Below are 25,647 nucleotides of genomic sequence, written 5' to 3'. Positions count from 1 at the left end.
TCCCCAAAGAATTGTCTTGGCATCCTTGTTGAAAACCAATTGACCATAAATGTGAAGGTTTATTTCTGGACTCTCAATTCTATTCCATTATCTATACATGTTTACCCGTATACCAGTACAGTGTCTTGATTACTGCAACTTAGCAAATTTTAAAATTGGGAAAACTGAAGCCTGTAACTTTGTTCTTTTTTTTTCCCCAATATTGTTTTGGCTAATCTGCATACTTTGAATCTAGATATCAATTTTAGGAGCATCTGTTCAATTTCTGCAGAGAAGTTGGCTGGGATTTTATAAGGATTTTATTGAATAATGTAGATGAATTTGGGAGTGCTGTCATTTTAACAATATTGTCTTTTAATCCATAATATGTCTGTCCATTTATTTCAGTCTTCTGTAATTCCTTTCAACACTTTGTATTTTTCAGAGAATGAAATTTGCACTTCTTTTGTTAAATTTATTCCTAAATGTTTTTATTTTTTCATGCTAATATAAAATAAAAGGAATTGTTTCCTCAGTCCCATTTTTTATTTGCGCATGACTACTGTATAGAAATACAAGTGATTTTTGTGTATTGTTCTTATGTTCTGCATCCTTGGTGAATGCGTTGCCTTTTACAATTGTTCCTAAGGTTCTTTAAAAAAATTAACTACTGTGGCGGCTTTGTACTGAATCAACTTAGCTAAAGTGGAACTACATTTCCCAACATGTCCTTCCCTGTAGGATTGTGAGTTAGGGTTGGCTATAAGAAAAATGTATGTGAGAAGGTGGAAATGCAGCAGCAATCACCCTCTGATGGTTAAGTGCCAGGCCCATCACACTGTGGCAGCTTGTACCCACGGCTGCTCATCCTACCAAGCCTGCATACCCACCAGCTGCCCAGACATCATCCTTCCGATTCTCTGAGTCCTGGGCCGAGGGCACGGGCAGCTCTGCAGTGAGGAGTGCCAGCTCCTGCTGCAGGTCTCCATGTTATCCAGGCTGATCGCACTGAGAAACCGACATGGGTTCCAGTTTGCCTCATGGGGTAGAGTTTGCCCTTTCCTTCTGCCCCTGACAGGGAGCTGTTTTCCCCAACATCAGCCCTGATCTATACAGTAGGCTCTCAGGTTACGGGGGAGACCCATTCCTACGGTGTGACGAAATGCGATTTTCGCCCTAAGTCGGAACCCACCTACATAAGCACCTACGTGGCTCACATGGAGCACAGACAGAGCAGTAACGAAGTGAAACATTAAAAAAAATTTAAAAGAAAGGTAATTCCTGACCTTTACTTGTGCTAAATAAATAATAAAAAACAGAAAGCACATATGTACATACGTCGAAATGAAGGAACTTTTTTAAAAAAAATAAATGGGAGATGGCGACGTGAACACGAAATGATGTACGTCAAGTCTGACATAACCCGAGGACTGTCTGTACTCAGGCCCAACTCGATGCTCAAAGGCCACAGACTTCTTCAACAGCTACCGAACCATAGAAGGTCACATAGAGGTCCAATCCCTATAATGAATCGCTCATTCAATACCAGTGGTTTTGCCTCTGGGATCAAAACCTATGCTTCTTATGTTCTTCTAAATGATACCACTCTGGTGCGGGATGTTGATGGGGGAGATTGGACGTTCGTCAGATGAGGAGCTCTCTGTGGCATCCTTTCCATTTTTCTGTGGACCTAAAACTTCTCTAAAAAATTAAGTCTACAAAAATATAAACTTTTAAAAGGATAAATACTGTATGATTCCACTTATTTGAAATATCTAAAGTGGTCAAACTCAGAAGCAGAAAGTAGAGTGTGGTTACCAGGGGGCTGGAGAGGGAGGGAGAAAGGGGAGTTGTTGGTCAATGGCTACAAATTTCAGTTTTGTAAGGTGAAAAGAAATCTAGAGATCTGTGGAACGGTCATATGCATGAAGCCAATAATACTGCACTGTGCCTTTAAAAATAGTTAAGGTGGTAAACTTTGTTATATGTTGTTGTTTTTACCAGGAAAAATAATAATTTGAAATGGGTAAACGGTAAGCAAAAGAAAACTAAAAAATGTGGCGGTGGTGGTGATATGGAAGGAGGGATAGACAGACAGATGACATTATCATTTACTCTATAATTTTAACTTCCCAACTGGAACAAGGATATGCCTCGAAGATAGACTCTTTGTCTTTCATGTCTGAAGAGTCAAGAGAATCTTTTGTTAATGAAAGTACAGAATGAATAAATGAATGAATGAATAAATGCAGAACAGGCAGGGGAGGAACCAGTACAGCTGCGAACTGACCCCAAGATCAAGTATGACCCGGAATCCTGTATCTTCATTGAACGACAGAAGGTCTGTGGCCCGAGTGACATTACAAGTGAGTGACAGTTTCTCTCCCGGCACAAGATGTAGGACATGATGTTAAATATTCAAGAGATACATGACCTCGTTTTTGGGGGGCTAGGGGTGTTGGGTTTTCAGTGAGCTCCGAGCATCCACGGGCCTATATAGGACAGGTGCGTGGACAACAAGGGAACGAAACTAAGGGAGCAGAGTCTTTCACTCTGTGGTCATGTTTCAGGTCAAACCATCCTTTCTTACACAGCCCTTCCTGGCTATGCTCTGGAAAATTCCATGTGTCACCTCCTTGCCACCACCCTCGAGTTCAGGGTCAGACTGTTAACCTATGGGCATCTCATGCTTCTTGCCAAGGATAACACTTTTTTTGGCAACATGGCATTCATTCATTTATGTATTTATTCATTCATTCATTCATTCATTCACTCACTCACTCACTCATTAACCAGGGCTCAATGCTGGGAATTCAAAGACAAGTAAGTCATGGTCCCTACCATTATAGCTGTTGCTAAGGACCCTGAGTATTTTGGAGGGTCAGTTAGTCTCTTGTTTAACTTTCTAAAGAAATAAAAGGCTTGATATTAGGACTTATTATCTTTTAAGTTACCCACCACTGTGGCAACTTTAAAAATTAACTTTAGAGTGGGGACAAGAGGGGGAAAAAAACCACCTTGTTTTGGAAATTCTGGCTTTAGCAAGAAAATATGGGGCGGCCCCATTTGGATGTATCTCTGGCCGGAGATAGCTAATCTCTGGCAGTGGATGGTGTGCGTGTGTGAGGACACTGTTTATGCTAGCTTTTCTGCAATTTACAAATCGAAACAAATAATGGTGGAGACATTTGCAACTATGGAAAAAGGGTGTTTACAAAGTGGGAGAAAATAGACTAAATAGGCTTAGATTACAGAAAGTTTCTGACACGGCACGGCACGGGATGGGACCGGCTCCACAGCAGCACAAGGTGCAAAGGGCGATGAGTCACACTTATTGTAGCAATTAGATCTTTTAACAGATTTCCTAAATATGTCAGTTTCTGAAAACAGTATCTACGTGCAAGGTCATCTTGGTAAACCCTGGGGACACTGGAGAGGGAAATTTTCCTAGGCCTCTTGTTTCACCTCTCCACCCTTAGATATGGCTTCTCAGATACCAGGTCTGGGTTTAGTGTTAAATCATTCAAGCTCGAGGTGCTACTCACACTTTCCTTTGGAAACTAATTCTCCTTTCCCAGACCTTTCCTTAAATGGCATTGCTCACAGCGAGTTTCCTTGTGACAGGCATGAAGCATGCAAGAAAGATCTCTATTAAAAATCCACACACCAGTCATTTTCTTTGTCTACTAATGGGCCTAGGTCTCTCTCTCTCTCTCTCTCTCTCTCTCTCTCTCTCTCTCTCCCCTTCTCTCCCTCTTTGTTTCTCTCCTCTCTCTCTCTCTCTCTCCCCTTCCCTCCCTCTTTGTTTCTCTCTCTGTCTCCCTTCCTCCCACTCCCCCCTCATGATTTTTACTAGTAAAACTATTTATGTCTTTACCTATTGCATACCTTCTCTTCTTAGTGCTGAATATCATATCTGACTCCCTAAAGATTAGAGTAAAAATGAGGTCAAAGCCCAAACTACAATCCTTCATTTGCTATTTTGGTTGTTACAGAAGTATTCATATGAAAAAAAACAACACAAAAAACCATGAACAAACATAAAATGGCTTGTTAATGATCAAAAGGGGCCTGTCTGCCCAGAATAGATATAATTTTAATGAAAGTGACGACAAGTTCCCCCCTGTTGAAACTGACCCTGACTCCAGCGCTTTCATATGGATTTCATAACTTTATAAAAACAATAATCAAACAGCAACTCATTAGAGAAGAGGAAGGGAAACAGTTTAGTCTCCATGAAAGGTGACACTGGGTTTTCAGAAAATAAAGACATTTGTCTTTTGGGGGGAAGGCGGGAGGATAACTATTCCCGAGCTCAGTTAGCAAGAGAAGGCTTCAGTTCGCAAGTGGGTATTACAAAAATAGAATAGTCAATGGTTTTTTTAGGATAAAGGTAGGGACCGTGATCATTTCCTCTTTCTCACTCAAAGCCCAAGAGAGCTCTGCACACCCAATCACTGGGAAATACACGACTTGATGGGAAAAAGAGCGGTGACTTTGTGCCGTGAGATCCTGCAGCTCATTTCTTTATCAAATGAGCTTGTTGCAGTAAGTTTAGGCATGAATTGGCAATCCTTGCTTAAAGTCAACATGAACTGAAGCCAAGACAAGATTGTAGAAACCAGGTCCACAGAAGCAGAAATTTAGTCTAGAATATTTTCCAAGGAAAATGTTGATTAGACCTTTTTCTTCCTCGTACAAGCGGGAAAGAATGGAACAATTATCTATTATTTATCAGGCACTATGCTATGTTATAAATAGTATCTCATTTAATCCTCAAAATATCCCAGTGAGGTTAACTCATGTTAAGTAACTTAGATAAGGTTCCATAGACAATTTTTAAAAAAGGAAGAATGGAACCCAGGGCTGCCTGCCTCCAAAGATTATACCATCCCTCTACAAGATAGTTTCTTTTTATCCTATTTCTAGTATCTTTCATATTTTTAAAAAATATTTTTTTATTGATTTTAGAGAGGAAAGGAGAGGTAGAGAGAGATAGAAACATCAGTGATGAGAGAGAATCACTGATCATCTGCCTCCTGCACGGCCCCACTGGGAATCGAGCCCACAACCCAGGCATGTGCCCTGACCGGGAATTGAACCGTGATCTCCCGGTTCATAGGTGGATGCTCAACCACTGAGCCATGCAGGTCGGGCTCTTTCATATTTTTAGGACCTGACCATAATGTACTGCTTAGCTCTCATTTTGGTTCATATTTTTAAAAAATGTCTTCAAGCATATAAAAAACTAGTGACCTGGTGCATGGATTCATGCACATTGAAAGGAAATTAATTAGAAGGTGGCCGGTGGGGCGGGACTGGGCGAGATGGGCCGGACATGCCCTGGAGCCAACCTCCCGCAGTTCCTCCCTGGGGTCTTTGGAGTGAGCGGGGTCCCTCCGGCAGGTGGGGTCCCTTGGCCTGGCCTGTGGGAATCAGGCCAAAACTGGCTCTCCGATATCCCCCAAGGGGTCCCAGAGTGCGAGAAGGCACTCTGTAAAATTGCTGTCGTTCAGGGTGTGGTACGCAAATACAAGTGTGCAATAAACCAGATTCGGGGCTAGAGTGCCCCAGCAACAACATAACCCACCGCTGGAGGTGGAATCGTGTGGCCCCTCGGCAGCTCCTGTGTTGAGTGTCTGCCCCCTGGTGTTCAGAGCACGTCATAGCGATTGGCCGGACGGTCAGGCGCTTAGCCATATGTATATATTACAGCTGAAATCTCTGTGAACCTTTCCTGATCCCATTTTGTCTTCCATCCTAGTATCACACTATTCTGATTCCTCCCCAACTGTTTTCTTCCTAAAATGTTTTTATTTTTAATTTTTTTTATTGACTTGAGAGAGAGATAGAGAGAGAGAGGAAGGGAAAGGGGCTGAGATATAGAAACATCAATGAGAGAGAAACATTAATTGGCTGCCTCCTGTAAGCCCCTCCTGGGGATCGAGCCTGCAACCTGGGCATGTGCCCTGACTGGGAATCAAACCAGCAACCTCTTGGTTCATGGGCAGATGTTCAACCACTGAGCCACACCAGCTGGGCCTAAGATACCTTTAACATTTATGCTGCTGCATGTAGCTTTAGTTCTTGAATTTTTACTCTATATAATGAAGATACCATGATTTAAAAAAAAATCAATTCTTATGAACATTATTGTATGAGTCTCCTTTTATACAAGTCAGAACTTTCCCTAGGGGTGGACCTGTGGGATCCCAGAAATAATGATAATAACTGACACGTAAATAGTGCTTATTTTGTGCCAAACATTGTTCTAAATAGCTTATACATATCAACTCATTTAATTTTCACAGTAACCTGATGAGGATTCTGTTCTTTTTTCAGATGAGAAGTAGTCCAGGGCTAGAATCTATGCAACTTTACTAAACATTGCATATTACCTTCCAAAATATTCACACCAATTGATACATCTACCATCGGCGAGTTTCCACATCCTTGCCCACCCATGTGGTTAACATTTTAAAGTTTTGCTACCCTAAGATGAAGTCCTACACTTTTTCCTACGTGAATAACCATGGGTTCCAGCACAGTTTATCGACTAGTCCATCTTACAGTACTAATTTGCAATGCTGTCTCTAGCATATTTTAAGTTTCTACACACATGTGGACTCCGTTCCTCTGTTTGTCTATTTCTGTAACAATACCATTCTGTCTTATTATCGTTTATAATGCATTTTAATATCTGGCAGGACAGAAATTAAATAAGATTCTAATAAAAAGCATAATAGGTCTGTTGTACTCCAAAATTGTTCTTTGCTGTTTTTGACCCTTTGGTCTTTCCATGTGAAGTTCAAGATCACTTTGAACATTTTTATTGAAGAAACCTGTCCTGGATATTCTCTGATTGCTCCTTCAGATCCGCTTTCCACTCTTCTCCACATTGCTCGCTCCCCAGGGTCTGTCCTCCAGATGGACAGCACCAACCGAGGGTCCCTTCATCCTGGCTCCAGCCAGTGAGTCAGCGGCAGGGGAATGAAGAGCAGAGGAAAGATAAGTCCAGATATTTTCCCCCTCGGCTGTCTCGCCAGCTGCTCCTCTACCAAAGGTCTGTAAGGAGGGCTCCTCCTAAACCACAGCCACAGCTCTCTCTCGGTTCCGACAGCTGTTCCAGCTGTTGCTGTTTCGGCCCAGGGATGCTGAAGGCTTCTTGCTATTGGTTTCTTAGTCTCCCTCAGCTTTGTCTGAACGTTTGTAAAGAGGCCCTTCATGAACTGTCTTCAGTAAATACTTTCCGCCAGACTGATGCAAAACCTGTTAGGATTCTGATTGAAATTTCATTTAATTTCTCGATTAATTTGAGGATAATTGACAACTTTTAATAGATTGGGTCTTCTGATCCATGAACGTGTCACATCTACTTATTTGGGTCCTCTTTCATCCCTTCAATGTACTTTTATGACTTTTTTCTAAATGTTTCATATATCTTTTCTAAGCATGATTCCTGGCTTCTCTGTGCTTTTGGTTTGTTATTGCAAATAGGAACTTTTCCCTAATTGGTTATTGCTGGCATATAGGAACTCCATCAACTTCTGTATCCAGCAACCCTATTGAATTCTTTTTAATCCTAATAGTTTGTGGATTCTCCTGGGTTTTCTAGGTACCAAATCATATCATGTACAAATAGCCCAGCTATGTCTCTTTCTTTCCCGTTCATATATTTCTCATCTCTTATTCTTCGTGGCATTGGCTCGTACTTCCATACAGTGTTGAAGAGAAGTGGTGCTGACGAGCTTCCTTATCTCATTTCTCTTAGCTTTCTCTTCACAAAGCGAAACCACTATAAATCCTAAATCTGTGCCTCTCTGCTTCCATTTACCTTTAAATAAGAATATCAAGGTGCTCAGGTGTCTCATGAGTCAAAAAAAAAAGTCACATTACTACTCTGGGCCCTGGAGAGTGTGATGTGACCTCATCTAGAAATGACCAGCCTCGACAGTCACGGCCTACACTGACACATCTTCCTGTGAGCTGTGAGCTGTGAGCCTTGGCGTGGGGACACCCAATTTAAACAGTAAGGTCCAACCAATTCCTGTAGAAGCAACCATCACTGTCTTCTGCTCGAATTGTGGAGATGGGCACATCAAACATCGCACGATTTACCATTTTAGCTTTTGAAAATGGGGGGCGGGGGGAAACATGCCGAAAAGAAATAAACAGCTCCTTTTTGTTGTTGTTTTAATGAACGTAATAACAGAAGAGTAATGAGGTTGGAAAACAGATGTGGACCAAGGGAGCGCGCGTGCTACAGTGTGGCCCACACAATCTGGAGAGGAATGATAAAAAAAACTTTACAAGCTGTTTTGAGTCTTGAATTAAAAGGAGTAATCAGGCGAGGCTGACTTATAAAGGGTCAGGGGGTGGCATCCTGCAGCAGAGAATAAGCAGAACTCCTTTTCCTTAACTGTCCCCTGCCTGGCGCAGGCTGGGAGGGGGGCTTCCCCGGGCAGCAGCCGCTCTGGACATATTCTTGATTCAGTGTTTAATAACCGCCATCTAACCTCCTCTCCCCGTGCCCCCGCTCCCCAGGGAGGTACTTCCCTAATGGGTTGGCCCTTTTTAGTCTGGTTTTAGTCTCTGGCTCTTTATGTTCTGATGGGGCACCTCGGTCTCTTTCTATGACTTCCAGGCAAAATGTGTCAAATTAGATAAATGTGTTCGATGCTGGTTTGGGAGAGCTCTCATTCTCTAAACGATTTCTTCCCACACCCTTTCCACCATGTCTGCCCCATAGAGTCCATCAGAGTGTGTATAATAGAGTTGCAACCTGAGAGCATCTGAACCCTCAAATAGAAGTGGTTTTTTAAAAATCTTTGTTAATTCTCACCCGAGGATATTTTCCCATTGATTTTTAGACAGAGTGGAAGGGAGGGGGAGAGACAGAGAGAAACATCGATGTGAGGAGAGCCACATCGATTGGTGGCCTCCCGCACACATACTGACCAGGGCCTGGCCTCAAGCCTGCCCTTGACTGGAATCGAACGTGGGACTCCCTCAGTCCACAGGCTGACGCTCTAACCACTCTGCAACCCAGCTAGGGCAGAAGTGTGTTTTTTAAAACTTGAACAGTATGTGTAGAGTAGTGCCAGGTTAGGCGGTTCATGCAGCATATTAGTAAAAGGAAGATAAACCTTATCCTGTTTCCAAGGAGATGAACTGCACAGAGATAATGTCCCTGCTCCCGTGGGCATTGTCATTAATGGTGTTTCAGGGCAGAGCCGCCGGGCACTCTGGTTTCCCGGACTGTGCTAGCCTGGACAAAGCGGTACTGTGAGAACGCGGCTGCCGTTGTCTGACTCGGCCTCTGAAAGCTCTCACACTCAACTACTGAAGTCCAGCCAGCGTCTAATTTTACCCGTGAGTTCCAGGAGAGAGAAAGCTGGTGGGAAGATTACAGAGTTCCTGAAGCTCTGACCTATAACAGGAAGAGAGTTGTCAGCCTTCATGTCTCTCACCCTAAATCCCAAGGAAAACAACAGTGGCCGGGCGTTTTATAACACGTTCCCATTGTAAAATTGCATATTTCAGAAACGTGATGCCAGCTCCCTCCTTTTCCAGAGACCTCGTGTCAGTATAAACAGATGACCTTAAAATAAATATTTTTTTTACTTCAGCTTTTCAATTCCAATGTGTCCGATGTACTTGGGCTTCTCTGGGTTTTCCTGTAAAACGGTGGAAATCGACTGTTTTCCAAATTGGCTAATGCGTCTAACACACTCGACTCTGATCCATGCATTAATGTCCTGGGGATTTCTGGTAACGTTTGTGTGAAGTTCCACACAGTAATTTCAGTTTCAGGGCCATTTTGAGCTTTTGGTAAACAGTGGAAAAATAGGGCTGTGAGGTTAAGTCTTGGCTTTGGCATGCAGTAACATGGGCAAGTTACTTAACTTCTCCACTACTTACCCGTAAAATGGGTAAAATAGTGCCACCGTAAAGGGTTGTTGGGAGGATTAATGACAATCCATATTAAGCAACCTGCACAATGCTTACCTCACAGAGCAGTTCGATAAACAGTAGGTATCGCCAGTCCAACGTGATAGAGAGCAAACCCACAGTTCTATGCAGTAGGGACGCCACTCAGGGACACTCCTTAGGAAAAAGATGACCTCAGGTGTCCCTAAAAGTACTGGGAGGATCAGCCAGCAGGAGAGCAGAAGTGATAGCAAGTGTCTGATGTCCAGGGAGATCTCCAAAATGATTGTCGTGGGCCAGCCATGGACCGCTGCCCACTCTAAGGCTGGTGGCCTGGGATAGAACATGAGCCTCTTCTTGGAGGCAGGCAGCTGAAAGAGGGGAAAAACACCCAAGAACAACCAGAGAACCAGCTCCCGTGCGTGGAGAACTTAAAGGCGTCATTAAAATTCGTCTGCTGACCAACGTGTTTTCTGGTGTAGCAGTGCACACAGTAGCCAGTAACCTAAGAATGGACCAGCCCACCTGGCGTGGCTCAGTGGTTGAGCGTCGACCTATGAACCAGGAGGTCACGGTTCAATTCCCGGTCAGGGCACATGCCCGGGTTGCAAGCTCTATCCCCAGTTGGGGGAGTGCCGGAGGCAGCCGATCAATGATTCTATCTCATCACTGATGTTTCTATCTCTCTCCCTCCCTCTCCCTTCCTCTCTGAAAATATATATATTTTTTAAAAGACAAATCCATTTAAAAAAAAATGAATGGGCCAGACTTCGGCAGCCTCAACTTCTCCTGTGTTAAACAGACCATCTGATGTTCTCAACCTCTGTGGCTAGAAACTGACAAGCGCTATACTATTAAAGTCAGAGCTGGACGCTAAACACACACCATGACGGGACACTGTCCATAACTCTGAGTTGTTATCTGGCTGAAGTTCAATGTTCTCAAATTCTATGTGCCCTTGAGAAGACGAGAGATCAACACTGATTATTAGTTCTGTGAGTTCTGCTTACTGTCCCCAGCCCCTTCCAAAATAAAAAAAAAGTTAATAAAAAGTGAAGCTCGCACTACTATTTACTATGCAACTACAAAGCACCAGGCACTACTGCTCATCTGTCCCCATATACCACTCTTCTGCCGACTAGAAGGAAACATTTTAGAAGGGGCTCAGATACTAGAAAGCTTGTTTAGTACCCAGTAGAGAATAACAAGTTTACTTCTGACATTCAAATAAGCTGTTTAGGAGAGAAGGGCAATGTGTACTTAGACCCTTGGGTTTAAGAAGGAAACTCATCTTTTAATCAGAATGAAATAAGAATCCCCAGGAGCTCAAGGCTCACCACAACATCTGTCAGTTTAGAATGGATTAATGAAATTAAGAGGGACGGAGAAATCTTATCTAGGGGGAATTACACATACAAATCCATATGCTGGGACGGGATGGAAGAGTCAGTTGTCAATATTTAGCTAGTGATCTGTGTGTGCTTCCTTACAGAGTAACACCTGGCTTTCCAAATAAGCTACCACGGTCCCCATTGTATTAGATGAATCTACTAACATGATGATCAATAAATCCCCCGTTTATAAAATCATAGCATAAGGGGGAGAGCATCCTCTTACTTCATCTATTTTTTATTACAATCAAGGGAAAGACTCTAACATTTATTAAGTACCTACTCAGCACCAGACAGTCTAAATGTCATTTCACTTAATCCATACAATGATACCATGAAGTAGATTTGATGCTCTACATTTTACAGAGGTTCAGAGGATAAAGTAACTTGTCTAGGGCCAAGAGCTAGAAAGGAAATGGCAGACCCAGGATTCAAACCCAGATAAGCCTGCCTCTCAAATCTGCGTTCTGTTGGCCATACCATGCAACCTCCCAGTAACCAGGTTACATATTACATTGTCTATTTAGAGGCAAGAAGTTACAACCCCTTCCCACCATGAGTTTAAAGTCTGAGAAAACGATAATCAAGATACATAAATACAAATAACATAAGACAAAGCATGGCAAGTGCCATATGAGGGCAGTGATTATTGAAGATATACATACTCCAAGAAAGACGATTTCTGATTGGAATGATCACAAAAGGCTCTGAGGAGGACTGGTCCTTGGTCTAACCCTTGAAAGTGGGTAGACATTCTATAGGCGACTAACGAAGAGTGTATGAAGGGTCGCTGAGGACAGGAGGGCTTTTCAGAGGATGGGGATAAAAATCTGAAGGTGGGGAGGTAGAAGCTTGCTCAAGAGATGACACATAGGTAAATGTGGCCTGAGCAAAGGGTTCGTTTAAGGAAGTGGTGGGAGTTAAGGTAGAAAAGATTGGTTTGAACCAAAGTGAAAATGGGAAGGGGGCCTTCATTATTATTCATGCCAGACGCTGTGCTGTGTCATTCCATTTAGAGTCATTAGATTCCTTGGAGGTGATCTGCTCATCATTTTTGTAGAAGAAGAAACAGGCAGAGTGAAGTCCCCACACTGACTGCAGAACAGTCATATTTGGAATGATTTGATTGTTCCCAAGTTCCCGGTTCCTCCCACTGCAGTGTTATCTTAAACAAGAAATTAATGAATTTAGATTTCTATTATTTGGAGGTGGCAACACATCATTATCATTTTTGAGGAGAAAAATATTTTGACATGATCAAACTATTTGCTATTTGGGGATAAATACTCTACTGGGTCACTGAAGTATTCCATTCAAAGGAAGGTAAAAAGTACTCTTGGAGGAATGACTGAGGACCTGGGTGAATGAGAGTTCCGCCCTTGACTAGCAATGTGATTCTATCTCTAAGCCTTAGTGGGAAAAAGGCGATGATAATACTGACCTCACAGATTTAGGCTTAAAAGTATATGATGTGGGTAGAAATGCTCCAAAAGTATAGAGCATAATATGAAATTTTTAAAAATCCAAAATTCTTGATTTGATAGAGAAAATACCTCCAACAGAACCTGAGTTCACCCCTAGGGATTTCCCAGAGACATACTTATGTATAGTAACAAGGTCCACCCCTTGTTAGTTGCTCAAAGGCCATCTGCACTGGTTGGGGTTGAGGCTGAGGGAATTACTTTGGGTTCCTGTAGTGGAAGGTAAGGTCATGGGATATAAACAATCCTACAATCCGTAGGTCCCTTTTGAAGTGGTCATTTTTATAATGTGGCTCTGTCTCTTGTTCACCTGTGAATCTTATTCATCCCTGTCTGGCCCAAGACTCAATGGTTTTAAAGGTAAGAAGTAGACATCAACCTTGAGTGTATACCACTCCGTGGACAAAGTCATTACATTTCTAAATATCAACAAAAAGAAACTACTTCTTGGTTTTAAGAGGAAGGCTCGAGGACCCCATGTAGTCCAATCCAGCTCAGAGTCACTGTGAAGGCACTTTGAAACATACCACTTTCATGTTAAAAAGGAAGCCTCAATTGTGTAATGAGACACTAGCCAGTAGAGGCTGACTGTGGGTGGGAAATCTTTACTACCTGTAAAAAGTAAAGATCAAAGTCAGAAAATACATACGATATTCTTGTAACCTGGAGTTTCAGAAAACAATTTCTCAGTTTGATCAGACTTACTTTTTCGGGGAAAAAGGATAACGTGCATCTCCCATCCCTAGTCTAGGAGCAAAGCTGCATACAGTAACTTGGCGAGAAAACCATCAAGGCCTCGAACCTACTTAGAGTCAAACCCCATCTACTTATTATTTTATTAGGTGTTACTAAACATCTGAACAAATTGCCAGGACTTTATACAAATAACTCAGTGAAAAGAAAGCTGTGGTAAGTGAGGTTCTCCACATGAGCAGCTCTGTCAGGAAACCTTTAATCCCCAAGCCCTACACACAGTACGGTTAAAAAAAAAAAAAAAAAAAAAAAAAGTGATAAAAGTCTTCCAAAGAATAAGTTTCTAATAGGACTGTTTCAATACACACACTGCACTTACGCCAACTACTGAGATGGAGGCACAAAGCCAAGTCTACTCTGACGTCAGGGCTGTCATGAACACCACCCGGTACAAGAATTACATTTCCAGAGAAGGATGGGTGCACTTGTGGGTGCTGATGACATTCGAAAGACTCTGCCCATTGAAAATGTTGTCAAACTAAGTAGAAACATAGGAAAGTGGAGTGTGGAAACTAAAGAAAGTATAATCTGGAGGTGTTTTGGAGGCTGTAAGAGAAAGAAACTTGGGCGCATCCACCAAAGCGCTCTTCTGACCTTGTCAGGTGACCTTGAGGTGAGTAGCTACCTCTGGAGCTTTGATTTTACTCTTTGGAAAATTGGGACTGTGATTAGTTGAAAAGGGTATTTTTGACAAGCACCAGGGAAGGAGAAACTTCATTTTCATCCAACTCTGTGGTAGAGATGAGGATGGGGAATCTGTTCCAATCTCTGGTAGGCTCCAAACCAAGCAAAATCTGAAACTTCAATAAGTCATTGTGCTCTTGCTGTGACAATTACCGCTCTTTGAAAATCGACTTTAATGCATTCAGAACAAATCTAGATTAATGAAGCCGAAGGGAGTCCCAAAGAGGAAGGAAAAAGAGAGAGTGGGAGGGCACAATAGGGCTGTTTCCATGTCCCCAGCCAATACCAGAGCTTCAAATCTTAAAAGGGAAAAGCTAGAAGGTTCTCCTGGCAGGTTGGAATGGATTTATGGTTGATTTTTCTAGGTAAATAATGGCTTGATGCAGTTTTATTGTTGGTAAGCACACAAGGCCCTTCCAGCAACCAAATACTATACTTATCTGCTATTTAAAGCAGTATAGCTAAATTTCCTCATCTCACCAACGACCTACTCAACATTGTAGAAAAACAGGAAACTGATGTGATACTAAGGAAAAGGAGAGATAAAGAGCTCAAGGAAGAGACAACTGAGGCATAAACTAAGAAAGTAATATTACTTTCTGAACCAGTGAGCCTGAGAGTAAGCAGGGGAACGTGCTGGTCACAGTTTTCAGAGCAACCTGGAAGGAAGTCTTCTTTTGAGTAGCATTATGGGAGGCCTCAAAGGACCCTGCTGTGTGTGAAGCAGCACAGTAGCACCCGACAGGGTTAAATCTGTTCAAGGTTTTAAATAAAAAACAAACATCCACTTAACTTTTATAGGGGATTGTTCTCTAGTAATACCAACGGAAGGGGCGGGCTCTCCAGAATTTCCTCAGGGTTGTCTCTATGCTGACTAAGGAATAAGGTCACAACTGGGGCTTTAGATGGGGTCGAAGTGGGCCTGATGCTGAAGAAAGGATAAAGGATTTTGGTCTTGTAGGTATTTTCCTAAGACTCTTCCTCCTCCAGTTTCCTTTCTCTAGATAGAGACAAGAGCTCCAGTCAATTCTGAAATGTAGGGAGGCAAGACAGAGACAAGCAAATCACTTTATCTTTCTGGGCCTCAGTTCTCCCACATGTAAGCTGAGAAGACTGAACTATAGGACATAATTACTCAATCATCTCTAAATCCCTTTCAACCAAAATTACATAATGAAGTTAGAAAAGCAACCCCTCCCCCCGAAACAGCACCAGCACACTCTAAACCTCTGGTCCTCGGTGGGGCCCTGGTGGGAGGGCTTCCTGAAGCACTGGCCGAGGGGTATTTCTGACTCAGTATCCCCTTCATTCTGCCCTTCATGACAGTCTACTCCACTAATGATAGGACGGACACCCCAGTCACCCAAGCCCAGGTGCCTGAGGAAGACTGGGGATACAGCAACTGTAGAAACAATAGCAGTAATAATAATGACAACATAAACAACAGTAATAATGCCAAATAAGTGCTATCATTCATGATAATAACGGCTAACAGTATTGAGCCCTTCTTAAGGCACTGTAATTATTATATATATTTATTGATTCAGTCAATATTTATGAGGACTAAACACTGACATTCGCTCCATTTTGCAGACAAGGAAGCTAAGGCTCAGACACAGCACAGGAAGGCAAGTAGTAGGAGCAACTAGTATAGCAGTAAGTCACTGGCTAGCCAAAATCCAAGAGGGAGGGGTCCGCAGGGCTCCCAGGCGGTACAGGACGCTAAGGACAGGATAGAGCTTCTAAGACAGAAGGCTTAGCCCACTGAGGTAAAAAGCCAGCGGGCTTAGTCGACTGAGAGCTAAGAGACACGGATTCCACTACTGAGTCTGCCACGACTATTGTGGGCTGGTCAGTTCCCTTGTCTATAAGCCAAGGGCAGAGGATGAGATAACCTTTAAGGCCTTTTTCAGCTCTGACATTCTCCATGAGGGGCCATGTTTCAGAAGGACTCAGCAACAGTTTGATTCCCAGGCTTTTTTTTTTTTTTTTTTTTTTAGTTCTTCATTTCTATTTTAAAAAATAGCATGTTCCCGTGGCCCTGGAATGCCTGCCTCCGGCCCCTTTGGAGCCCTGGGTTATGTGAAAGCAGCCGTGCCAAGCTGGCCCATGGGCAGGGCTGAGCCTTCCTGGCTGGCTTGTGACATGTTCCTGACGTACTGTGTGGTCAAGGAGCTGGAACTGGGGGGGCTGAACAAGGGCCAAGCCTTGCACTTCAGCTTCCTGACCTGGCAGCCATTCAGAGAGACCCTGCTAAGTGCTATTTCCTAAATACACTCTCTTTTCATAACAATCTTACCACATTGCTTTCCTTTACAAGCGCTCTTAAAAAAGGGAACTGGACTCCTTCTGGTTAATCTACACAGACTACATTTGGAAACCATCAGAAACTGAACTCTAAACAAAACGTTATTAATGTGTTGTAATCTGCCCTCTATGTTGCAGATGAAAAGAAAATGTTTTATAGTTTCAGAGCATACGTTTTAATTGCCTTTTAAGAGTGCATATACTTTTAGTACTTAGTGTTATAAAACTGTAGTATCTGTTTCTTGATAACTGTTGAGTGATCTCAGCTATTTTTATTAGTTTTCCCCCTTATCCTTTTCTCCCTTTTTCTCCTAAACTGCCACCCATGTAAAGTTCCTTTAAATCAGGCTTGATAGAGGGCTCACGTAGTTGAGATCTTCATTATAAATAGCTCCTTAGCAACCTCCGCCTCACTATAAAACACTTGTCCCTGAAAATGAGTTCTATAAACAAAGATGGAGTGGGTAGCTTTGTCTAATAATCCAATAGAGCTGGGAACCTAGCAGTCTAGCCTTTCCCCAGTTGCTATTGCTTTTTTATGGGGGCCAGATGACCTACCGAGATCTGATGCTCTTGCTACTTTTCTCAACTGTACAGCCCTGTCCCCAGAGACTAACATATCAGTCATCAGCCCAGACGTTTCGAGGGCAGAGTCTTGGACACACCAGGATCCGGCCTTTTCTTCAGCGAGGAATCCCACATTCGTTAGCATCAGGCCTGAAGTGAACTGAGGGATTGGACTCGCCCCAGCTTGTCACCAGCTGACAGATGCCTGGAAGGCCAGCTCACTTGATAGCATCTTCATGGGGCAGAGGCCTCCACTGTCTCACCTTCCAGTTGGCCAAACAGTGCTCAGCTCCATGACCAGTGAGATATGCCTGAATCACAGGCTCCCAGGAAATGAAATGTCCTTTCTGAGTTAAGGGTTTCTTGGGTGCAGGACCGGGGGTGAGGGTGTTTGGCCCTCTGAATGCCTGGCTAGGCGGAAACAGTAGAGGTGGTCTCTGAGTGGTCTAAGCATTAAGTATTCCCAGTGACATGGAATACCACAGCAGCAGCCATAAATGATGAAAGTGTCCCAGGATTATCCATTGTAAGATAAAGATAATGTTCAAAAAACAGATTCACAGACTCCTTGGACCAGAAGGGCCCACAGAGATGGTGCGGGTTCATCAGTTAATTTCAGGTGAGAAACTGAAGCCGAGATGGGCAACAGCAGCCCAAGATCTTGCAGCCTAGGTGAGCTTAGCAGCCTGCTTTCTAGTTCTCCACCCTGGCTCTTCACCCCCCACTTCCACCGGGAAGGAAAGAAAGCATCCCTAAAAGGAACTCCCTTTACTTGTCTGAAGATGGGAGCCTGAGGCCTTTAATTTCGGGTTCTTTTCAGAGATAGTCATCTTCCTTATCTCAAACATTAACTCAAATGTTTCTTGTGATGTCTCCAGTGTTTCCCTCATGCCTTCTTGACTCACTGGATATTATGGCTTGATACAGTACAGAGCAGTCCTCAGTTACAACCTTCATTCCTAAGGCGATTTTTTATATGGAAAACAAGCCTTGCTCTCAGTCCTCTTGCCATCAAAACTTGCACAATATATTGAGAATTCTTCCAATGGCTCAGCAGGCCCGACTTTCACAGTACATCAGCATTCACACTGTCTGAAGGAGCACTTGTTCACAAATCTACTACTTTAAAGTGATCAAAACTTAAATTTTAAGTTGGGTTGCCTCTCTTCCCCTCCCTTTTAATTCATAGAGGTGCTGAGGAAACAAAAGACCAAACTCAAGGAAAAGACCTTCCCCATAGAAAAGCGAGGCCATTTCCCTAGCCCTCCAATGGTTGCCATGATTTAGTTACTTATTTTTGGATCCTCTTCAAGCCTGCCTCATTCCATGTCTGATGCTTAATCCCTGGGGCAGGTGACATTTTAATACCCTAAAAAAATCAGCTCAAAAGAAAGCTTGAAAACATTGGGTCATCACATTTTTCATTCCCTCTTTTACATCAACCAGTTTGATGCAGCAAGTCTTTCTACCTTCTGACGGATCCCAGATTAATGGGTGGTAATTATAAAAATACTAGAGGCCCGGTACATGGATTCGTGCACCAGTGGGGGTCCCTCGGCCTGGCCTGCGGGGATCAGTAGACCTCCGCGTTGCCCCAGCCTGGCCTTATCCGCCAGCTTGTTGGGCTCTAGCCTGCTGTCTGCATCGATCCCACACAGCACAGCACAAAGTAGTGCACGATAGGCAAGCGGCCGGGGAGGATCCTGAGCCTGGGCTGGACGCTATGCCGCCCACCGCTCAAGCTCGCAGGGGGAGTGCCCATGGGAGAGGCTCGTGCTGCCACAGCTGTGAGCCTGGCATCTGGCACCTGTCTGTCAGCTGAGCGGTGCTCCTGCTGTGGGAGTGCACTGACCACCAGGGGGCAGCTCCTGCATTGAGCATCTGCCCCCTGGTGGTCAGTGTGTGTTATAGCTACCGGCTGTTAGGCCGGTCGCTTAGGCTTTTATATATATAGATTGGGCAGGGAACATCCTTGGAAAGAACTTCTACCCCCATTTTACAACCTCTTCTCAATAGTTCTCTTCTGAGATCTCCGGAACAGCATGAACAAAGCGTTTTCCCTTAGACAGATTAAGAGAAGGCTCTTCAATTCAGTAGTTTTGTATTAATTGCTCCTAAAGCAAATTGTTTCTTCAGCCAGAGACACAATTCCATGTTGGGATTCTAGACCTGGACCATTCTGCTACTGAGATCGCTGTCCTTAAGATTTCAGCAGTAGAGTTTTTGGGTGTGTTTCGTGACCTTTTGTGCTAGCAAATAAGCCTGTGGAGGATTAAAATGAACTTTTCTCATCCTAGTTAAGGAGTGCTCTGCTCTGGAAACATTAGAGGGGAAAAAACATGCCCCAGTTTTGAGCCAAATACCCAGTCTAGTAGTGCTGATAATTCTTTCAACGTTCTTATTTTAAAAATAATCTTTTTTTTTTCAGGAGTAGTAGAGAAAGTAGGAAAATATACATTAATCTGAACAAATTCTTCTCTTAAACTCAAAGAAGATTAAAGTTTTAAGTTACAAGTATTTGAGTGTATACTACTACTTTAAAGTACTCCAGGTGGGTTAAAGTATTAAAAGTGAACATACTGCTGCAAACTTCTTGATCTACAGAGCTAAAGCAGTCACTCACTTTATCCTCTGTATCCTAATAGGGACTCAATAGAATATTCAATGAAGTCCTGGTATCATGTGTGTTAGGAGCCTTTGCATCAGGCTATCAGAGTTGGTCATCTGCCACAAAGCCGGCTAGATAAATTCCCACAGTGACACACTCCTGGAATAGCCACTGAGGGACTCAGGTCACTACTACTTCATCCCTGCTGAGGAAGCACAAACCAGGCAAATTCTCACCACATGGCCTTTGCGCTCTGATCTTATATCCTACCTGTCCTCCTAGGCCCAGGGCTCTGTGGGAATCCATGCCAGGCTGGCATGAACTATCTTCATGAGTTGTTTTCTTTCAAAGGTCTTGGGGAATAGGCTATAACCACTGAAGGGAGTAGTCCTTTAGATTTCCTTTATTTTTCTTTTGAAAGTAGTATCAGCTATAACTAAAAAATCATTCCTTTATGTTTGGACAAGGAACATGGAGAGAAATTGTATTAAGTCATTCATTCCAACTCAAAAGCAAAAGCAAGCCTTTAAAGCGCTTCAACTCCCAGACTCAAATAAAGCACCATCCACGACAGATACAAAGCGGTGCGATCACAAGTTCCCTTGGCTGCCTTGATGGGGAAAGGATTCAAGAAGCACTCAGGAAGGCTGAAAGCTCTCCAAAAGGAAGCTAATTCCAAAGAGATTTCCAAGTCAACATCCAAACCAAAGAGATGTGGAAAATTTCAGAAAGGCACCCTAACAAAACATCCCAGTAAAGTACCCTCACTCCTTTTTGCAAACCCACAACTGGTAGGAGCAAAGTTCCAATGAGACAGCTTTTTAAAGCAGCAAGTTGCAACCACAAGTGTGGTTACTCTTCCAACATTATTTTCTTGGAGAAAATTAAATGGGTGGGTAGGGAAGCAAACCGAAGACGACTGTAGTTTAAAAGTTCTGAGGCCTGGGAGGTGAGATGCATGGGACCTGGAGTGGGGGCCTCACAGTAGAGAGGAGAAATCTAGCATTATTGCATAAGGTGGCTAAGATCTCTGGTTGCTCATCAGGCAGAGTGTATTGCTCTGTATTTGCAAAAACTGCTCAATAAATTTTTACTGGCAAGGCAAAAGGAGAAACATCTGCTCTAGTCAAGAGCAGCTGTGGTCAGCAATAAGGCAGTTGGCACCAGGTCAATGCTTCTCTTGCTGGTAGGTGGTATTGTGGTCACCAGTAATTACTTTGGAGAATTTCATGGAGTCAAGGATAACTAAATGGACAAAGAACATTTTATTTTACTTTCTATCTTTAGCCCAAGAGCAAAAATTATGACATGTTGTACAGAATTCAGAAGCCCAATGCAATCCATATTTTTCATGGAAGAACTTTATACCTCAAAGACTGGAAACCCTTTAATGTAAGTATTTCAGACAAGAATGACCTCTTCACTCATTACTTCTGATTGAACAGTTCCTGTAGATTGCATTAGTCTTTAAGTGTTTCCTTCTGAAAGATATATTATAGAATACTATAAAGAAAATGTGAAAATTATATTTAGCAAATCAATAAATGGTTCAAGTTTCTAAAAACCTCATCTTTGTCAAATTTGCATGGTATCTTTGAGTTGAATAACTCTACAATGAATAGAATTTGCAGTGTAAATAAAAGTCTGTTCAATGCATGCAGTTGTAATAATTTTTCACAGAGTGATGAATATCAGAAAGTAGCAGTTAAATTAATATACACTGTACTTAAAAAAATTAAACACTTGGGAAATAACCTTTTGAGCCACTGGAAAATGACAAAGTCAAAGACACATCAATCAAGTTAATTTCAGTACCAAAGCAATGCATTTTTCCCACTAGCAACTCTATGGAAAAACAAATTAACCAAAATGGGTCTCCAAATGATGGGACAGCATCAGGCTCAAAGAGAACTTCATGATTGGTTGCCAATTAGGTTATTCTACAGACTCCCACACCCACACGCAAAGGCAAAACTAGCCACATTCATTTTAAAAAAGAAAAAGGAAACTCTGTTACCACGAGAGAGGACTTGCAACAACAGCTATAATTCAGGTACATAGGCCATGCCAGGTCAGCCATGTCCCAAATGTTACTGGATATGCTAGCCCAACACATTTCAGTCCACCCTCTGACCACTGGGATGCTTAGAACACCCTTAGAAGATTTTGGAAGTAGAGGAAGAGACCCAGGGACTAATTTCAATCTACAGGTTGTGGCAAAAGTAGGTTTATAGTTGTTTATGTAGAAAATAAAAAATAATAATAATACAAGAATAAACTCTGTGTTTTGCATACTCACAAACTATAAACCTATTTTTGCCCCACCCTGTATTTTAACCTGATTCCTGATTCAACCAGGTCCAGAATGCTGCTGTAAACAGATGGGGTGTGGGGTCAGGAAAGGTATAGGGCTGTCCCGGCCCAGAAAAGAATCCCTGGTCAATATGAGGGTGGCCCACCTCAGGGTCTCCGTGTCAGCCCTCTCAATCACTGTGGTACCTGGGGCAGATCACTCGAACCCTCAGCACTTCATTTTTGCTCAAATGAAGAGGTCAAAGGAGGAGGCCTCCCAGCTTTAACACGACGTTGGTCCACAAAGATTAGGTCTCTAGACCCTAAAGAGCTGTCCCATTGGCTTCACAGCCCTCGTGACTGGGAATTGAGCCCGAAATCTTTCAGTATAAGGGACGATGCTCCAACCAACTAAGCCACACTGTTATTTTTTATGACATATTTTTGCTACCTTCAGGTTGCCATTTCCAAACTCACGCCTTTGCTCATGTTACTGCCATAGATTGAATTGACTTTCCTTAGGTTCTTTTTTTTTTTTTTTTAAACCCACTGAAAGCCTCTTCTTTGTCTTTTAAAGACACTACCTTCTAAAGAATTGGCAAAATAAATCCTAATATTGCCAATGATGGAATAGTTTGTACCCATTACATGAGATTATAAATGAAGTTCTCAAGAATCAGTTTGGAAGAAATTGGGGTTAGTTTGTAAAGGCAGTGATCACCACTATTCTTTCTGCTCAACAATGGTTCAAAACCAAACCAAACAAAAAAAAATATACCGGGAGATTAATCCCTCTGAAAAAAAGTAGGTTGATTGCTAGAAGAGAGGATATGAATTCAAATTCTCCCTTCAGCTTCCTGAATTCCAGGCTCCATGCATCTCATGAGACTGTAACTATAAGTTCTGCCACAGCTCTTTGCAATAATTTGCATCCAGTGATGTCCTTCTAATTGGAGGATCTACACATCGCAGGCTAGTCAGTGAGGAAGTTCTTGTCATGTTGAAAACATCAAATATAAACAGAGGATGGCTGGGGTCTAAGCCTAGCAACAGCACCCAAATATAGATTGGATTCAAAATAGACATGAATGTTACTAAAACACCACTATCAATATTTTTCTGTGTTTTAAGATATAGTGATTTGTGAAAGGGCTAAGCAGGCCATATCTAAGGGTCTCGTTTAGGTCTAATTCGGATATTTGAACTGTCTTCCTCAAGTTCTTGGCTTCTTGCTGTGGGATAACAAGAGCCATTTTGGTTCTAGGTGTACTTAGTGCTGGGAAACCATTCCCCTTTAATTAAAACACACTCACCTCCTGAATCTTATTCCATTATTATGAGAGGGCGTAGGTTTCTTGGAAAATGTAAGCATTTATTCAACAAACATTGTTTTCAACACCTAGGTGTTAAATGCTGTTAGTAGGGAGAGAAAGTACAATTTTTGAACTGGTTTTCCCTAAGAACTATTCTTTTATTAGGCTTATTTACTTTCTTTTCTCTTCCATCATTAGCATAAAGAGATAGCTACATTGTTGTTTTTTTTGCTGTGTGTGTGTGTGTGTGTGACAAGTAGAGAACAACAGAGCCCAAGGACGTAGATGCAAGTGCTGGGTGATCAAACAGGCTGACCCACCAGCTTTGCCCATGCCTCCTATATGCCAACATACTAATCAGTAATAACAGCTAATTCTTCACTGACTTTCAGAGTCACTATCAAACCCCTAATGTCAAATCTATGAATTCACTGTGTCGACTGTACTGAGGGTCCCCTGAAGACATCCTAATAGGATTGTAATTTCAGGTTGGGTTCATGAAGGGTGCGAGGTGGGGAGGAGGAGTGAGAGTGGAGCGAGAAGGAGCAGAAGGTTTCTCATGGCAAGTTTCCTTCATGCCCAAACAAAGGAAAATTCCCAAGGAAGAGTGGCATATTGAAATCTAATCACAAGCCCAACCTATTTTTGCCTTCGAATTCATCAAAATCAGTTTAAGAATAACAACCCTCAGTGAATTTTAAGAATGCTTCTTTTGGGGGAAAGTTTTAGTTAAGAAATACTTCAGTGTGTTTGGGGTTAATTTAGGAGAAAGGAGCCCGTTAATCCTAGAGCTCCATGGCATAAGTAAAAGAATTTGGTCTCCTAGATAAGATCTGTTGTGAACTTCTTAGGGCATGTGTGGTAAAACGGGTAAGTTTTAAGTGAGCATCAGCTACAACTCATTCCTTTCAATATCGTGGTGTAGCAGAAAGAATGTGGACTTTGGAATCAGAGAAAACTGGGTTCAAAGCTTATCTCCTTCCCTTAGGCTGAATCCTCTCATCTGTGAAATAAAGACACTATTTTACCTGACAGGCTAGCTGTGGGGACCAGAAATTATCTTGTCCCCAGAGCAGGCATTTAGTACGTGGTAGCTCCTGCTATTACCATCAACATCATTACCATTATTATTTGAGGTGACATGGTTACAGTTCCCAAATATCCAAAAAACGGTCTTTAAAAAAAATATTTTTTATTGACTTCAGAGAGGAAAGCAGAAGGAGAGTAAGATAGAAACATTAATGATGAGAGAGAATCATTGATCGGCTGCCTCTTGCAGGCACCCCCACTGGGGATCAAACCCATAACCCAAGTATGTACTCTGACCAGAAATCGAACTGTGACCTCCTGGTGCATAGGTCAACACTCAACCACTGAGCCACACCAGCCAGGCCCAAAAGATGTTTTTCCCTCCACCAAAATACCTGTCACCACGGCCATGTAATCACCCCACAGGAAATACCAATGAAGGTATTTTCCTCTTGCACATATTTAAAGCTCAGGTAGAAGACGGCGGCTTGTGAACTTCCAGCACAGCAGTTATGGCTTCACATACCTGAGTGTTCTTTTAAAAAAACATATTCACATTTAAAAGGTCAAGTTGTAAAGCCATTTGATTAAAATAGTAATAAAAGAGTAAACATTAACTCACAACTTCTCCTTTGGTCTTTACTATTCCAAGTAGTATCACCTCCAGAATACGTTGCACCTTAAGACATTTTAAGATTATCTTGATTAAAATCTTTAAGTTCTTAATTTTAAGTAGGGAAACCTAATCTCCAAAAGCCACGGTGAGTACTTTCAGCATGAGCTAGATCTTAACAGGAGCATGTTATCCTCTGCTACACCGGAGACATTAATACAGTGAAACATGATCACCCAAAGTAAACGAAATTCCCTTTCTGTATTAATTTTAGAGCCACTGACAAAACGCAAATAATTAACGCCAGAAAGGGAAAATGGCTCATCACGAGGCCACCCTAGTTTCCAAAAGCACCATAAGTCATGGAAACTTATCTCTAGCATTTCAACAGTTTCCCCAAAGGTTTCGGAGCTCTCTGCTCAAGGCCTTGCAAATTGAATTAAAAGACAAAGCAAACAAATAAACCCCCTTGAAGACATGTATAGCTACGTCAGTACTTCAAACCCAGGCTTCCCTTTTGGATACGGAACTATCGTTGATGGAAATGCCCTTCAAGCTGGTTTCTCCTCTCCAAACTCACTAGGCAGAGAACCTGTTTGAACCCAAGCTAAATAATAATGGTGGTGCTAATGGACTCCCACTATCTGTAATATGACAGTCTGCTATTTTATTCACTCTTGCTTTTGCTTTTCAAATATGC

The 25,647-nt window shown here is 42.4% G+C and overlaps 1 protein-coding gene across 1 annotated transcript in view; it reads right to left on the bottom strand.

The window, feature by feature from the left end:
- The window catches only part of LOC102764753 (breast carcinoma-amplified sequence 3), a 247,028-nt gene that overhangs the window by 88,772 nt on the left and 132,609 nt on the right, over positions 1-25,647 (bottom strand). The window lies entirely within an intron of this gene.

The sequence above is a fragment of the Myotis davidii genome, unplaced genomic scaffold (assembly GCF_000327345.1).
Source record: "Myotis davidii unplaced genomic scaffold, ASM32734v1 scaffold684, whole genome shotgun sequence".
In the NCBI taxonomy this organism is placed as follows: Eukaryota; Metazoa; Chordata; class Mammalia; order Chiroptera; family Vespertilionidae; genus Myotis; species Myotis davidii.
This window is presented reverse-complemented; position numbering and strand designations above follow the sequence as displayed.